The sequence below is a fragment of the Sapajus apella genome, unplaced genomic scaffold (genome assembly GCF_009761245.1).
Source record: "Sapajus apella isolate SASKATOON/1434 unplaced genomic scaffold, GSC_monkey_1.0 scaffold111, whole genome shotgun sequence".
Taxonomy (NCBI): Eukaryota; Metazoa; Chordata; class Mammalia; order Primates; family Cebidae; genus Sapajus; species Sapajus apella.
Window position 1 is genome coordinate 1,301,799 of NW_022437051.1, and position 16,181 is coordinate 1,317,979.

General features: G+C 43.3%; 1 long non-coding RNA gene across 1 annotated transcript; it reads left to right on the forward strand.

Moving 5' to 3' along the window:
- Positions 1–3,629: 3,629 nt before the first annotated feature.
- LOC116537486 lies at positions 3,630–12,786 on the forward strand. The gene is made up of 2 exons (XR_004263144.1): positions 3,630–4,222; positions 12,385–12,786. It is a non-coding gene; the product is annotated as an uncharacterized LOC116537486 (long non-coding RNA).
- Positions 12,787–16,181: the final 3,395 nt, after the last annotated feature.

A 16,181-nucleotide genomic window follows, 5' to 3' on the forward strand; every position in this document is an offset into this window, starting at 1 on the left:
GAGAGGCTTCACTCCAATCTTGAAAGTTCTACTTTGGGGAAAACGCTATCCAACAGCATTGCATGCTACAGATGAGTCTTTCCTGAAAGAGTTCATCACTGCAGCAAACTTCATGATTTTCTTACCTTAAGAAATGTTCACAGCCACCCCAACCTTCAGCAACCACTGCCCTGATCAGTCAGTAGCCATCAGTGAGGTGACACCTTCTACCAGCAAAAAGATTACAGCCTGCTGAAGGCTAAGATGATCAGCAGCACTTTTTAGCAATAAAATGTTTTTGATCAAGGTATGTCCATGTTTTTACACATAATGCTACTGCCATTGTAAAGTACAGAGTAGTATAAACAAAACTTTTTATTTTATTTTTTTTTTTTGAGACGGAGTTTCACTCTTGTTCCCCAGGCTGGAGTGCAATGGCACGATATTGGCTCACCACAACCTCCGCCTCTTGGGTTCAAGCATTCCTCCTGCCTCAGCCTCCCGAGTAGCTGGGATTACAGGTGTTCGCCACCATGCCCAGCTAAGTTTTGTATTTTTAGTAGAGACGGGGTTTCATCATGTTGACCAGGATGGTCTCGATCTCTTGACCTCCTGATCCACCTGCCTCGGCCTCCCAAAGTGCTGGGATTATAGGCGTAAGTCACTGATAAACAAAACTTTTATGTGCACTGGGAAATTTGTGTAGCTGTCTTTATTACAATATTCACTTTATTGTACTGATCTGGAACTAAACTACAGTACCTCTGAGGTATGCCTGTATTTGGGAATAGTTATTCTCTTCAAAGGGAAAAAAATGCACATGTAATTAAAGTTAAAAATGCATGTTGCATCCTTCTCTCTGCTCCCATCACTCTCTAAAACCAGCAGAGGTCGGAGAGAGAGCCAAATGATTCTTCCAGCAAGCCCATGACCATGACCCTTAATTGTCAGCTGGTTCCATATAGAGCACATAACAGTCAATGGTTTGTCTTCAAACACGTCTTAGCTGAGAGGGAATGTAGACTTTGAATTCAGACACTTTTAGCTTTGAATCTAGCCTCTACTCATTCTGAACTGCTTGATGAGATATTTAACCTTTCTGATTTTTAAATTTTTTATCTCTAAAATTCAAAGAATATTATGTTTCCCTATGGAATTATTGTGAGATTAAATTGCATTGTGCAATGTACTTACCCTCTGTAAGTGATTCTGACAAATGTAACACTTATTTGCCCAATCAAGAAGGCGAGACTGGGTGTGGTGGCTCATACCTGTAATGCCAGCACTTTGGGAGGCGGAGATAGGAGGATTATTTGAGGCCAGGAGTTCAAGACCAGCCTGGGCAACATAGCGAAACCCCAACTGGACAAAAAATTACAAAATTAGCCAGGCGTGGTAGCGTATGCCTGGAGGCTGAGGTGGGAGGATCACCGGAGCCCAGGAGTTCGAGGCTGCAGAGAGCTATGATCTCGCCACTGTACTGCAACCTAAGCAAAACAGCACAACCTCATCTCTTATTTAAAACATGTCAGGCACTGTTCTAAACTGTAATATCGCTTCACTTCATCTCCACATAGGCCTGCAAAGTGTTCTACAGACAAGGAAATCAAGACGCAGGGAGGTTACGTAATCTGTCCAAGGTCACACCGCAGGTAAACAGTCGAACCAGGACTCCATTCCAGACAATCGCCCGTCAGTCCATGCTCCTGATCATTCCACTGGGTTGTCTCTTGCTGCGTAGTGATAATTCCCGTGGTCCTGACTCCCAGTTTTCCCTTCTAAAGGAAGCTCTTTAATCTCCCTTTCCCTGTTGCCTTGAGAAGGCGCTGCTGCAATTTCCCACACGTCTGTCAATCATTGTTCCTTCTCCAAGACCCTGAGTGGTGTCTCCCGCTTCTCTCCTCCTCTTAGGGTACCCTCCCTCCTTCTTGGTGCTCCATGCGGGCCTTCTTTCGGTTCCTCGTGCTCACCGTACTTCCTCTTGAGCTCAGAGCACTCCTTTCTCCCCATTCCTCCCAGAATGCCCTTCAGATCTCAACCACACTGTTATCTCCCCAGGGGAAGCCTTGTGGGACCTCCCTGAGCAGGTGGATTTCCGCATATGTACAGCTCCAGGGATGCTCACACTCAGCTTCTGCCTGTAGAGTGAGGGCTAGATGCCCGGTTTTGCTTACCCTGTACCCATAAAGCCTGGTCTAGTGCCACACACGTTAGGAGCTCAATAAATATTTGCCGAATGAATGGGCGAGCTTTGCTCTGTGTTTGGAAGTGGCTGGCTGTGTCGTCTTCCCACAGCTTCTCTTAACTCACTTCTGCTGCTCCCCAGAGGCTTGGAGAAACCGTCAGGAAGTCTTTGCAGATACAGAAAATGTCCTATTGTAGTAGAGGACTCAGGGATCACCTTTCTTTCATCATTCAAAATATAACTCAAAATACTATTCATTGGGAAATGCAAATTAAAAAAAAAAAAACAATGAAATAGGCTACACACCTATTAAAATGGCCAAATGCAAAAGACTGGCAGAGAGGGGATAGATGGAATGTCTCTGTACCTTCCTCTGAATTTTACTATGAACCTAAACTGCTCTAAAAAAAAAAAATGAAGTCTCAAGAAATACTATTAGTTACAACCTTGAAAGCACGATCGGCATGTTGAAAGGGCAATAGAGTACACGAGGCTCTATCCACGCTTACCTGTGCCTGCACTGCAATCCACAAATCCTCGCCCAGCGCTCAGTAACAACCGCTCTGATTCAAAATGAGTGGAATATTTGCAAATCCTTTATAAGAGGGTTCCCTGCAGAGTTTGCTTTCCCTCCAGCTTGCGCCAGAACACTATTGGATTTCAGATCTTCTGGACATGGCTCAGCTCATGGCAGCCAGCAGCTCTCCATGTTGCTGCAATTTGTCCTATGCATGGTGAGAAAGAGACGAAATTCCAGTGAAGGAAGTGACGGGAACTCTTTGCCTTCCTGCATTTACTGTTCTCTTAACTTGGGCATCTTCAACTTGAAATACTTGGCAAGCAGTTTTTTTAACTTAAGAGCTATTTTATATTTTATTTTACTCTCTGAGACGTTCGTATTCCTGATCATGGTGAGAACTCTTTTATTCAATCACAGAGAATGTGGCATACAAATATTTTAACATTTTAATTAATTGCATTTTCATTATGCTTGTCCTGAGGCTTCCTGGGCTGAGTGAAATGTATTAAATCTCAAAGAGAAAAGCCACGACTGCAATTAGCTCCTAAGTGGGATCGGTTTCAGTTTTACATGGAAGAAGCATTTTAATGTGACCTTAGTGGCACAGATAGTCTCTGGAGGGCTTATTGTAATGACTGTCCAGCCTCCTGGCCCCAAATTGGCAGTACTTCCCCAACACACACACACACACACACACACACACACACACACACACACACACTTACTTAATGCCCGTCATTACTCCACTATTTCTTTAGCTCTTGAAGGCTTTCTGGCCTTTTAAAATACCACTCCAAGGTATTAAGTCTTATCAGTTCATAGCTTTGTTATCAGCCAACACCTTAGCTGACAACCAGCTGAGAGTGAAAGCATGCCAGGAATGTGACCTGGATGGGTGCTGGGCCTGGGGGAGGGGAGGGCAGTTCTCAAGGGGAGAAGAAAAAGGCTGTGGGGACAGGGGAGGGAGAGTCAGTGACAGCCTGGGGCGGCAGGATGCTGGCCTTTGCCGCCAATAGGCATCTTTTGTTCAGTGCTAGAGTTCAGCTTCCCAGACAGAAACACCTCTGCCCAGGGAGCTAAGCAGCTGCAGGAGCCAGGAAGGGCTCCACTCCACCCATGCCTTCTTCATTCTCTGCACAGCCTGGACAGAGCTAAAGGAGGTACCACTGACCCTGCTGCCGTCCTCCAGACCCACGGCTCCTCCCACTTCTTGGAGGATGAGATCGGCCTCATCCATACTGACCATGCAGTTCACCTATAAATACCAACGCAAGCCAGCTAGCAGGGCTGGGATATTTACTGCATCTCAAACAGCATTCTGAACGCTGTGTGCCCATCATCTGATCGAATCCTCACTGCAGCTGTGTGAGTACATGACAGACTCCAGTTGCCCTTTAAGAACATGGGTTTGAACTGCAGGGGATCACTTACATGTAGATTTTCTTCTGCCCCTGCACCAGAGACGGCAAGACAAACCCCTCCTCTTCCTCCTCCTGAGGCTACTCAGAGTGAAGATGATAAGGATGAAGATCTTTATGGTGAGCACTTCCACTTCACAGATAGTAAATACATGTTCTCTTCCTTATGCTTTTCTTAAACCATTTTCTTTTCTCTAGCTTACCTGAAGAATACAGATAGAATAGGTATGTTATACAAAATGTGTGTTGATTGGCTATCTATTGCTATCGGTAAGCCTTTCGGTTAACAGTAGACTATTAGTAGTTAAGTTTTGGGGGCATCAAAATATATACAAGGATTTTCAACTGTGAGGGGGTTCCGTGCCTCTAACCCTCGCATTGTTCCAGGTTCAACTATCTGTGATTCACCATCTTCTACAAATTAGAACTGAGGTTAAAAAAAAGGAAAGCAATTTTCCCAAGAGCACATAGCTAGTATATGGGAGAGATCCTATGAAACAGGGTTCAAACTCTAACCTGTCTAACTCCAGAGCCTGGGATTTAACCACTATACCTTTTAACTTCTTTATGTTTATAAAGTGCTTTTTCTAAAAGCTAGTATTTTACTTGCTGTCAAAAAATTCTGGGAAATACAGAGGCTGCACATGCTCTATGATTTCCTTCTAGAAATGTAAATGCAAGGACAGAAACTTAGTGGCCCCGGGTCCTCAGTCAACTGCAGAGCTTGGAGAGACACATACCCCCAGGTCCCAACCAAGACTTCCTGTAGGAAGACCATATCTTTCCTTATCTCCTTCAGTAACACAAGTCATATTTTCTTCTATGTGCTCATTTTGGCATTAGTTCTATGTAGTCATCTCAATATCTGCAAGGGATTGTCTCCAGGACCTCCTGCAGATAATAACATCCACAGATGCTCAAGTCCCAGATATAAAATTGTGTGATATTGGCATATAACATTCACACATCCTTTGACATGCTTGAAATCATCTCTAGATTACTTAGAATACCTAATACAATACAAATGCTACGTCAGCAGTTATTATACTGTATTATCTAGGGAATAACGACAAGATGTAAAAGTCTGTACGTATTCAACACAGACACAATCGTCCTTTTTGAAAAAGTATTTTTGATCAACATTGGTTGAATCTTCAGCTGTGAGATCCACAGATCACAAGGCCCATCGTATCTACCACCAAGAATATGTCTTTGACAGAGGTATACACAGCAAAACTTGATCCATTCAGTCCATTCATGGGCACAGCTGTGTGTTTCTGGATACCATTAAGGTAAAAATTATGACATTAGGAAGCTCTACTCAGGGGGATGGTATCCTCCATGATTATCCTAAGCGTTCCCTAAGGCCTCCCAGGGTCACTGAAGCTCAGGACAGTCCCCTGAAGAAACAAGGCAGAGGGGCCAGAAAGTGGACGCCCGCAAAGGAGCTTTAACAAGCAGCTCCAGCTTTTTATTGACTTAAAGGAAGATGGAGTCAAGAGAGAAATTCCAATAAAACTGTAAGTAAGTCAGAGGCTTGTTTTTGTTTCTACAGATTAGTTATCACACGTTTCCTGTTACTAGACTTAATTTTGGTAGTGTGTAATTATAACCACAAACCTACCATTAAGCAATGAGCACTAAAGTCTATTTCCTGATGAACTCGAGAAAGGGCAGAGGTTAATTGGGGCATGGCTAGTTAAAATGTCATAAACTTAAAGGTATAGCTTCTCACCTTCCCATAGGCCCTTGTGACATTAACAGAACCAGGGACGGTTCCTCAGCTAGACACGTGAATATCTTAGTTTCAGAGAAACCTGTCTAATATGTCTTAACTGTGCTCTGCTAAATAAACGACACAAACTTCCTGAAACCTTAAGAAAACACAAAAGGCCCTTAGTCTTAGAGTCTGGGCCTCACCAATATGACCTTACATCCCTGCCCTTGCTACAAAGAACAGAAGCAACTGAAATTTATACTCATCATCAATTACACAGAATCGGATCTGTCACCAAGCTCGAGAGCTGAATTTTCCTGGGGAAAATGAATAGCATATATTAACCAAAAGTCTAAAGGGGATTTAGAAGAAAGACAGAGGGAACTCCAGAAAAGAGTTACAAAAGGGCCTGTGTGTAGCCACAGATACGCACTGAAAAGTAAGTTTCAAATCACTTAGCTTTGCTAACTGGAAATTCAATCAATGTGTCCAAAGAATAATATATATATAATATATAATATATATTATATTATATATATTATAAATTATATATATAATATATATATTTTTATATACTATATATTATATATATATAATATATATAAACAGGTTTTTTCAAAAATGCAATTATGGATTTCCATTTAGAATTTCAGTTAAAAATGATGAGAATGATCATTGATAGCAGAAATAAAATGAAGAGAACAGCTCAATGCCTAGGTATTTTCTTTCCAAGATTTTCTTTCTTGAATCAGCAAACCAGATTGGCAGATGCTGATAGAGTCAGGTGAAAGTTGCACTGAAATCCATAATATGATAGTAGGCAAATAACCGCTGGGATAGAGTATTTACAAATAATTTTCGAGTAGGGTAAACCAGGATGACTGCTTATACAGACTTCAAATCATATTTTTTATTTTTAATTAATTGCCTAAATTATTTATTTCAGCTTTCATTAAAACAAAGAAACAAACTTGTCCCCAAAGCATTGAGCTGCTGAGAACTTTGAAACCTTTCTAGAATCAGCTCAGCATATTTCTGAAACCCATATTCCTGGGACAAGAGGAGAATGTGTCAACAGAAAAGACTTGTGAACTAATTTCTCACAGGGACAAGCCAAGGAATGTCTTTGTCAGAAGACACCCACAGCTGAAGGAGGACTTTTATGTTGCTGGCTCATTCTCTGACTACTCATTCAGAGCTTTGGAGGCAATCTTTCCAACAGAATATCTTACTTTACTTACTGAGAAAGGGTCTGATATTTTAAATTATTTGAATCATCTAGTCTAAAAAACTTCCATTTTAACTGAACGAGTTCAAAAATGCCACTAGGAAGGGGAGAGTACTGGTGTTTTCTACATTTGGGAAAATAAACCAAAAGATGCAAAAGTTTTCCGTATTTATATCTTCACATATTTTTACTCTAAGAATATAAATCTCAGACTGGGAAGGCAGTCTAGTGCTTAAAATGTTGTCCTTGTATCTCAGATGCAAGAGTGAGTTCTACAAAGGAATATGTTCAGGATTTATATCACTTACTAAGAGAATCTGACTGAAAGAGGGCACCTCAGGAGGCCAGAGCCATAATCCATGCAGTTTCTGAAAAAGGCACTGGGTTTTGTTATGCACAAACCGAGAAAGATCAGATTGCCCAGGCCACCTCAACTCTCAGGATTATCCCACAATGAACCACGTATCCTGCTATGCAACTTCCTTCCAAACAAAAAAAAAAAACTAAACAAAAAAGATTTCCCTCCCTGATAGAATATATTTAAATAGAAATTTAGAAAACAAAAATACAAAATATGTCCATTAGGACAAGTGAAAAAGCAGGCCAGACATGGTGGCTCACACCTGTAATCCCAGCATCTTCAGAGGCCTAGGCGGGTGGATCACTAAGACCAGGAGTTCGAGACCAGCCTGGCCAACATGGCAAAACTAAAAATACAGAATTACAAAACTCTACTAAAAATTGTAAAAATACAAAAATTAGCCAGATGTGGTGGTAGGCACCTGTAGTCTCAGCTACTCTGGAGGCTGAAGCATGAGAATCACTTGAGCCTAGGAAGTGGAGTTTGTAGTGAGCTGAAATCACGCCACTGTGCTCCAGCCTGAGCAACAGAGCGAGACTCCATCTAAAAAAAAAAAAAAGGATAAACAAAAAAACAAAATGCAAAAATGCATCTTAAAAAAAAAAAGAAAAATATATACTGAAAAATAAAATAGGCAAGAAGAAAATATGCCAAAACTTTATCTTTGTATGCCAGAACTGACTCCCAGGAATGGACAATTTTTCCTTGATACTTTTCTCAAACTCTCAAATTTCACACAGTTAAGTACTACTTCAAACGCCATTAAAAGGCATAAAATATGAAACAAAACCAGGAACTTCCAGTGAAGAGGCACTGTAAGGCCGTGATTTGTCCAACTCCCTCTGCTCCATATATATGGCAATAACACGCTCAACTTTTAAAAAGAGAAAATTACTCCCAAAGAATAAAAGTTCAGTAATGATAACATATAAAGAACCCCAGATAATAGGAAAGCAGTTAAAGAATGCAAACAGAAAATTCACAAAACGATACCCAAACGCTCTCATCATGAGGTCATTGGAAATTAAAAGATGCTATTCTATATCCCTAATATTGGAAAAACGTTGTTAAAACTCCAAGTATTGTGAAGGATGTGGGAAAATGGAAGCACGCACGGTGCTAATGGTCACATCAGTTGATACGCTGCTTTGGAGACAGTTTGGCAACGTCTCGTTAAGTGTCGATAGGCTTTTGCTCTATGACTTGTGAATACTGTCACAAAGGGTGCCTTTACCATGTGGACACAAGAGGCATTGTGCTAGCATTTTTATTGCAGCATTGCTTGGAATATTGATCAGTTGGGAACAATCTGCAGTTCTGTCAATAGAGAAAAGGATCGATGAAATTGCAGGGTCTCATAAAATAGACCCACTTTCAAAGAATTAAACAAGATACAGCTATAGAAATATAGATCAATGTTGAAAACATTGATTTGAATAAGAAAAGCAAATTGGAGAATAATGTGCTGCATATAGCATGCTGGAACTTTCTGTTCTGACCGTTGGGCACTTGACGGCATATCCTACTATGGTCTGTATTTTTCAGAATGCTTGATCTATTTCATCATTTAAAAAATTTAGTATCCACAGGATTTATCAATCAAGAGCCACTGTTGATCTTAGCCAGAGTAAACTGTGAGGGGGCCGCAGGCGGGAGGCAGTGTGCGTCCCCAGCTTCTGATGAGAGCCCGACCTCCGCGGACTGGAGGCCAGAAGGTCCCTGGAGCGCTGCGAGGACGGGCCTGGCGCCCCGGCCGCACGGTGGGCGCGGGGGTGTGGACCAGCCGAGCGCCCTGGGAGGGCCCGGGCTGCGGCTGAGGCCCGGCGGGAGCGCAGGCGGCGGGGTCCCGCGGAGAAGCGGGGCGCAGACGGCCCGAGCCCCAGGGAGCCGCGGCTGAGCGGAGGAGGCTGGGCCCGGCGTGGCCGGCGCGGGGGGAAAGGACCGGGAAGACCCCGGGGCTGAGGCTGGGCCCCGCGTGGCCGGAGCGCGGGGGGAAAGGACCGGGAAGACCCCGGGGCTGAGGCTGGGCCCCGCGTGGCCGGGGCGCGGGGGGAAAGGACCGGGAAGTCCCCGGGGCTGAGGCTGGGCCCCGCGTGGCCGGGGCGCGGGGGGAAAAGACCGGTAAGTCCCCGGGGCTGAGCGGGGACCTGCAGGCCGCCAGGACGCAGAGGGAGCAGGCTGCGAGCTGAAGTCCCAGCACCCGAAGGCCCTGACGGAGGGGACGTGGAGAGGACACGGGTGTCTCACGTTCCTTTTGCCAAAAAAAGAAAAAAGTCGTTTAGGGCCAACAAACGCCCGTGAGCAGAAGTGGCTTCACCCTGCCCTGGTTCCTCACGTCCCAGGCCCTGGGAGAAGGCCGGGCAGTCCAGCCACAGGACACTTTTTTGCGTGATTTCAGCTCTGGTTGTAGAGGCAGGATGTGCGCGTGCAATGTGTCGTGCGGGAATACGGCGCGATGCTGAGGCTTGGAGTACGGATCCCATCACCTAACATTAAGCACAGTGCTCAACAGCAGTTCTCTTGTTTTTTACTTTTGTTTTTGGGATGGAGTATCACTCGCCCTGTCACCCCGGCCAGAGTTCAAAGGCGAGATCGCGGCTGCCTGCAGCCTCCGTCCCCCAGGATCAAGCAGTTCTCCTGCCTCAGCCTCCCGAGTAGCTGGGATTACAGGCACGTGCCACCACACCCGGCTAATTTTCGTATTTTTAGCAGAGTCGGGGTTTCACTACTCTTGAATGACTCAGGTGACCATTTACTGAGGCCATTTCTGTCTTCTGTTGAAGATGTGCGGAACTGGATGGCTTCCCGTTATTTCCGGGGTTTGCAGCCACTTTCTCCCCTTCTGTGTGATGGAATGAATTTCCCCGTGCTGGCCAGGTGGGTCAGGTGGGTCAGGCTGGTCTCAAACTCCTGAGCTTAACTGATCCACCTGCCTCAGCCTCCCAAAGTGCTAGGATTACAGGTGTGAGCCACGGTGCTCGGCCACAGTAGGCAGTTTTGAACCCCACCTCCCCTTCCTCCACCCTCTAGGAGTCCACAGTGTCTATTGCTCCCAGCTTTGTGTCCATGTGTGTTCAATGCTTACTTCCCACATGTCCATGAGAACATGTGGTATTTGGTTTTCTGTTCCTGGGTTAATTTGCTTAGGATTTTGGCCCCTAGCTCCATCCGTGATTTCATCCTTTCCTGTGACCGCATAGTATTCCATGGTGTGCGCGTGCCGCATTTTCTTCATGCAGCCTACCACGGATGGGCAGCGGGGTTGGTCTCCTGTCTTTGCTATTGTGAATAGCACAACGATGAACATACAAGAGGCTGCACATTTTCTGTGTAACTTGCAGAGGTAGATATTTTAACCGCAGTCCATTGAAACTCATGTCTCTTTGCACCCCAGCTTCTCTGCTGTTACACTGACCACCGTGTCAGGCAGAGATGCCGGGCACTTTTGGATGCTGCTTAAAGAGATAAGTTGAAGGTACTTTTCATTAGGATCTAGAGGGATATATTTATATAGTTTGCGTCACTTCTGTGCGTAGGTATTACTAGCCATGCAAGGTAAAAATGGCTTCCAGGAATAATCCCGTCCACCCTGCTAACCCACTTGCCATCCTGGTACAAGCCAGGGCCAGAAGTTTCATTGTTATGAGAATGAGTCCCACGGTCCCCAGAGACAGGAGAAAGTGTTTGAAAATACAAGTGGAGCTAGTCTGCAGAAAATCCTTCTACCATCTAACAAGTACAACAAAAATCAAGGAAATATAGGAGGAAAGTATTTTAGCAGCATATTATGGATTAGTCTAAAAGGACATTGTCGTCTACATTTTGTAATGTCTGTGGAATTTCTAAGTTTGTGATGCAATGTGATTTTTTTTTCTCTAAACAAACATCCAGCCTGGTGCAGTGGTGAACACCTGCAGTGCCATGTACTTGGGCGGCTGAGGTGAGAGAATGCGTGAACCCAGGAATTCCAGGCTGCGGAGTGTGACAATTGTGTCTGTAAATAGAGAGACCCAGCCAGGGCAGCATGGAGAAACCCCATCACTATAAAAATCATTGATAAATGTTCAATTTCATACCTAACCTTATATCAAAGTTGTATAAGCTTCAGGGCCCTCCAAAATTTGGATCCATTTCTCGTAGTTAAAAGTTTGACTCAAAACAATAATAAAGAGTAATAAAGAATTAAGTGTGCTTCTCTGTCTTCAGTTCACAAGGTTTTGCCTTTTCCCGAAAGAAACACAAGCTAAGCTTTAGCCAAATATAATTTATTTTATTAAAATTTATGTAATCACTGTGTTTTTTAAAAAAAATGTAATCCAAAGAGCAGGGAATGAGACCAAAATTTTGAATATAGCAATTCTTGCCAAGTTTAATGACCTCTTAATGGTATGAGAGTTTCCATGATTTTGTATTTCTAATTGCTTTTTTATTATTGTTGAACAAAACTCTGCAAAACAAGAAAAAACAATAACCATAGCCTTTTTTAAAAAATATGAAGATACTGGAATTCTACTTATTATATAAAGACTCAAATAATTCTGTAGAGCACTCTATCCATTTAAAACAATCCGAAAGTTGTAGTCACCAGGATCCCACAGTCCACCTAGCCTATCCGAGGGGAAATTCGTTTCATCACGTGGAAGGAGAAAGTGGCTGCAAACCCCAGAAATAATGGGAAACCACCCAGTTCTGCACGTTCTTCAGCAGAAAATGGACATGGCCTCAGTAAATGATGGCCACCTGACTCGTGCAAACACTCTATTACTTAATACTATGTTTTTAAATGACCTGGCCATTCCAACTGGAAATTTGTATTAAAATGTCCCATTTAATAATAGCTTCAGATGATTTACTAGGTGGGTGCAAAGGGAATTGCAGTTTGAGGCTGATTATTTTGCCTTTCCAACAGACATTCCTTCATGTTTTAAAGGAACCTTCTGAGATAGATGGCCTTTCTGTTTTGTTTCATTTCTTAGGATAAAGTAACAACTCACTCACTCAATAAAGGTGGGCTTATTCTCAAATTCTCCGGTGCCTTCCTGCAAAGCACATTGGAACACGAAGCTCGTCCGCGCCTTGCCTCAGACCCCTCCCATCCACACCCTGTCTCAGGGCCCTTGGTGAAGCCCCCCTAGCTGCTACAGATGGAGTCGGACACCATCCATCGAAGTCTGCTCCAAGGCAGGGAGCATTTTCTGGACAGAATGCATCTCACTGCTCTTGACCACCCATTGGTATTTGTGGATTGAGGTGTCCTTTTTTGTCAGAGTTTACTAATAACTGAAAGAACGTTTATCAGATGGATTTTTGTTTTCTCTGGACTCACCTGCCTATTTCTTTTTTCTTTCTCCCTTTTTTTAAATACGGAAATAAAAGCAGAAATTGCTCAGTCCGATTTCTCCAAATTATGAACCATGTGCTTTCCAAAAATGGTCCACTTGTGGGACAAGGCACCACGTCACCCAGGATATTTGACAGGGAGCAAAGAGGCGACAAGATCTCGGGGCTGCTTGGGACCTAAGAGGCTATTCATTCCCATGCTTGTGTTCACTTGATGCCCAGGGAAAATGGGATTTTCCATGGACCAGCAGACAGGCATGAACTCCAAGACCTCTCATTGTCCGTTCATTGGTGTTTTCATCATGCAAGGCTATGCTTGCAAGTTAATATAAAAATTAAAATTATAGAGTTTAAAGGAAAAACTTACTTCTACTTTTTTTGACTTATGTGCCCTTTAAGAGACAGATAATCTAATGTCACCTCTCCAGTCTGGCCCCAGAGTGTCCTCCATTCTCACCCCCCACCTCTTCCCCTCTACATACCCTGTGCAGCTGGCTCCCGCGTTACCCTAGGCTATTCCACGTGTTTTCTGGCCTTTAGACTTTTGCTCAAGCTGGGAATCCTCCTTTAATACCTTCCCTCCTCCTGCATAGACCAAGCAAACCCTGCTAACCCTCCAAATGTTAGTTCAATTCCTGCCCCCCAAGGTGTGCGGAGACAGGTGTCCTGGAGTGTTTCTTGGCACGATTCCTTTGACACTGATCTGTAACACCGTGGAGAAACCTTTTGCTGTCACTTTCGGTGATTCTTACCACTCGTACTCATTTTTTGCATATTTATGCCTTAATTTCTCAACTACATTGGAAAACTCTTAAAGGCAGAACCCTTTATGACATAATTCTCTGTACTCTCCTGAAAAATATTTGGTACAATTCTTTATTTATAACAGGTACTCAGTAAATATTCACACATGCAACCTAATTTGTAGGACGGGCAGATGGATAAGTAAACAAATCCACAACCATGTGTAACTCATTGAGTTTAGGTCTGTGAATGTGAAAACAATGTCATTATCTGACATGAACCCAAACAGAATCCTACTTAACTAGTTTTTCCCACCCCAGTGCTGACTATAGAGAGCTGGTATATTGTCCTCACTCATTTTATGTGTATTTAGCTGTGTCTTGAGGGATTCTTTAATTCAGAATGTTATGGCTTGTCAAGAACGGCTGAGCACATGGCCTGCAAGGAGAATCCTGCATTTGCTGGACACACTTTCACAGAATGACCTCTACAGGAAACACAGTTGTTCTCATAAGAATCCCAGATAATCTAGTAACCCCAGCCAAGCCAAGGACGTCATTTGGTCTGTCTGGATCTTCTGAAGGCCTCACATTCCTCTTGTGCTAGAACTCCTGGACAGGGTCATTTCCTCCAAGGATCACTGTAATTGAGTGTATCTTCGTTCATGCACTAACTTTCAGAAGAGTGATAAATACTAAATCCTTGTCAACTTTACCATCTACAGGAGTGTCTAGAAAGGCAGATCACAGCTGGCTGTGGCTGGCTGAGATCGCAGGTGCACCTCCGTGCCGAGTGGCCTGGGTCTGTGGTCTTCTTCACGGCTGCAGTCTCTCAGTGGATCAGATTTCTCTCCTGTCTGGGAACCACGGGAGAAAGGCCTGAACACAAAAACTCAAAATGCTTGAAAAATTTTTCTCTTTTGTCTTGAAAACTTGACGAAAATGTCAAGAAAAATCAAATCTCCCTGGACTGTCTAGAAATATTTCCTTATCTAAAGAGTCCCTTAAAGACATTTTTTAAGATTTCAAGGTAAACGATCTCCATGAGAAAGTCAAGATCCGTTCAGATTATGAATTAAAAGCCTCTAAATAAGTCCTTTATAATATCAGAAATACTTCATTATATGAAAAATGAAAAAAGCTGCCTCTTCATAAGGGAGTACATCAAAATTGCCTCCTTCTCATCTCCTCATATTGAATCATGGACCGTGTTTTAAGAGCTGTTCAAATATCTAAGGTGCATATCTATTATGGTTCCCAATACTCTTCACCTGGCTGATGGTTATTTGTAACAACATGTTTCTCCACTGGGTCTTCCTTGAGGACCGTATGTGTGTCGGATTTGCCTGTGCATCTCTCGTATCTGCAATGCAGAAAGCTCAGGCCTGGCTGGTCTTGAACTCCTGACTTCAGATGACCCACCCACCTCGACCTCCCAAAGTGCTGGGATTACAGGCATGAGCCACCACGCCCGGCCCAGTTCACCTTTCTGAGCTTTTTGCATTGCAGATACTCAATAAACATTGCTTATATAGAGAAGTGAATCAATGCTTTCTTATATTTGGTAAGACCAGTAATTTTGGTGTCAGAAGTAGGATGCCCAGAACCAATAATCATGAACACTGTCACTGTTTAATTCCTACAAAGGACTCTAAACAACCGAACAACTAAACAACACAGAACTGAACACTAAAACACACATCTAAACAACTTATGCATGCTCAAAATGTGCCGGAGCCCAACAGCAGGCTTAGGACACCCAACTAATGAGTCCACCTCTACTGCAGAGAAAGGTATTCTGTTAGCAACCTTCATCTATGCACTCAGACATCCAGTCCCCCGATAACTTGTTGGGGACAGAAAAAAGTGTCAGGCACTGTGCAAGATACTAAATAGATAATACAGAGATAAGTTAAGCACAGACTTTGTCTTCAAGAAGCTCACAGTCTATTGGAAAAGAGAGACGTGCTGAAAATAAATACAATTCAAGTGACAAATCAGAAAAGGATAAAGTGCTAAGGGTTTCCAATAAAGGGAGCATAAAAATGGAGTTTTTCTTCATTTTTTAGAGAAGAAAGAATAGGCTTTGAAGAAGAGCTGGTGTTTGTACAAGTAAAAGTGTGCCCAAATGAAAAGCAAGGAAATAGTATTTTAGGGCAAGGAAATACCCCGTGTGTGTTTGCAGGAAGGTTAGAGTGAAAATGACAGTATTAGGAAGAAAATCCAGTTATTGTGGCTGAATATATTGAGCAGGACAGAAGGTCAAAGGCTAACAATGAAGCCACAAGAAATAAGTTGGGGTCAGGCTGTGACAAACACATGACAGCAACATTCAAAAGTTTGGAAGCTGCCAAAAAAAAAAAAATCGTTGAAGTGCAAGAAAAATTGAATGAAAGGAAGAAAAGATATGAAAATCATAAACAGGAAGGAGAGATATCAAAAAGGGGCAGCCTATGTGTAAAGTGCGTCAGCTGTGTTTCTTTGATTGCTTAAGTTTCCGAGAACCAGCTCTGGTTCTTAAGCCCAGAGGGAAGCTACTGGCAGGAGCCCGGGAGCTCACTGCACTGTCCAAGGAGGCTAGAGATCCAGGCTGGGTCGGAGCAGAGTGCTTGCCCGGGTCAGGGGAGCAGGGAATACTCAACAGTCTCATCCAGACACAATCGCAGAATAAAATGCACTCCAGCCATAGT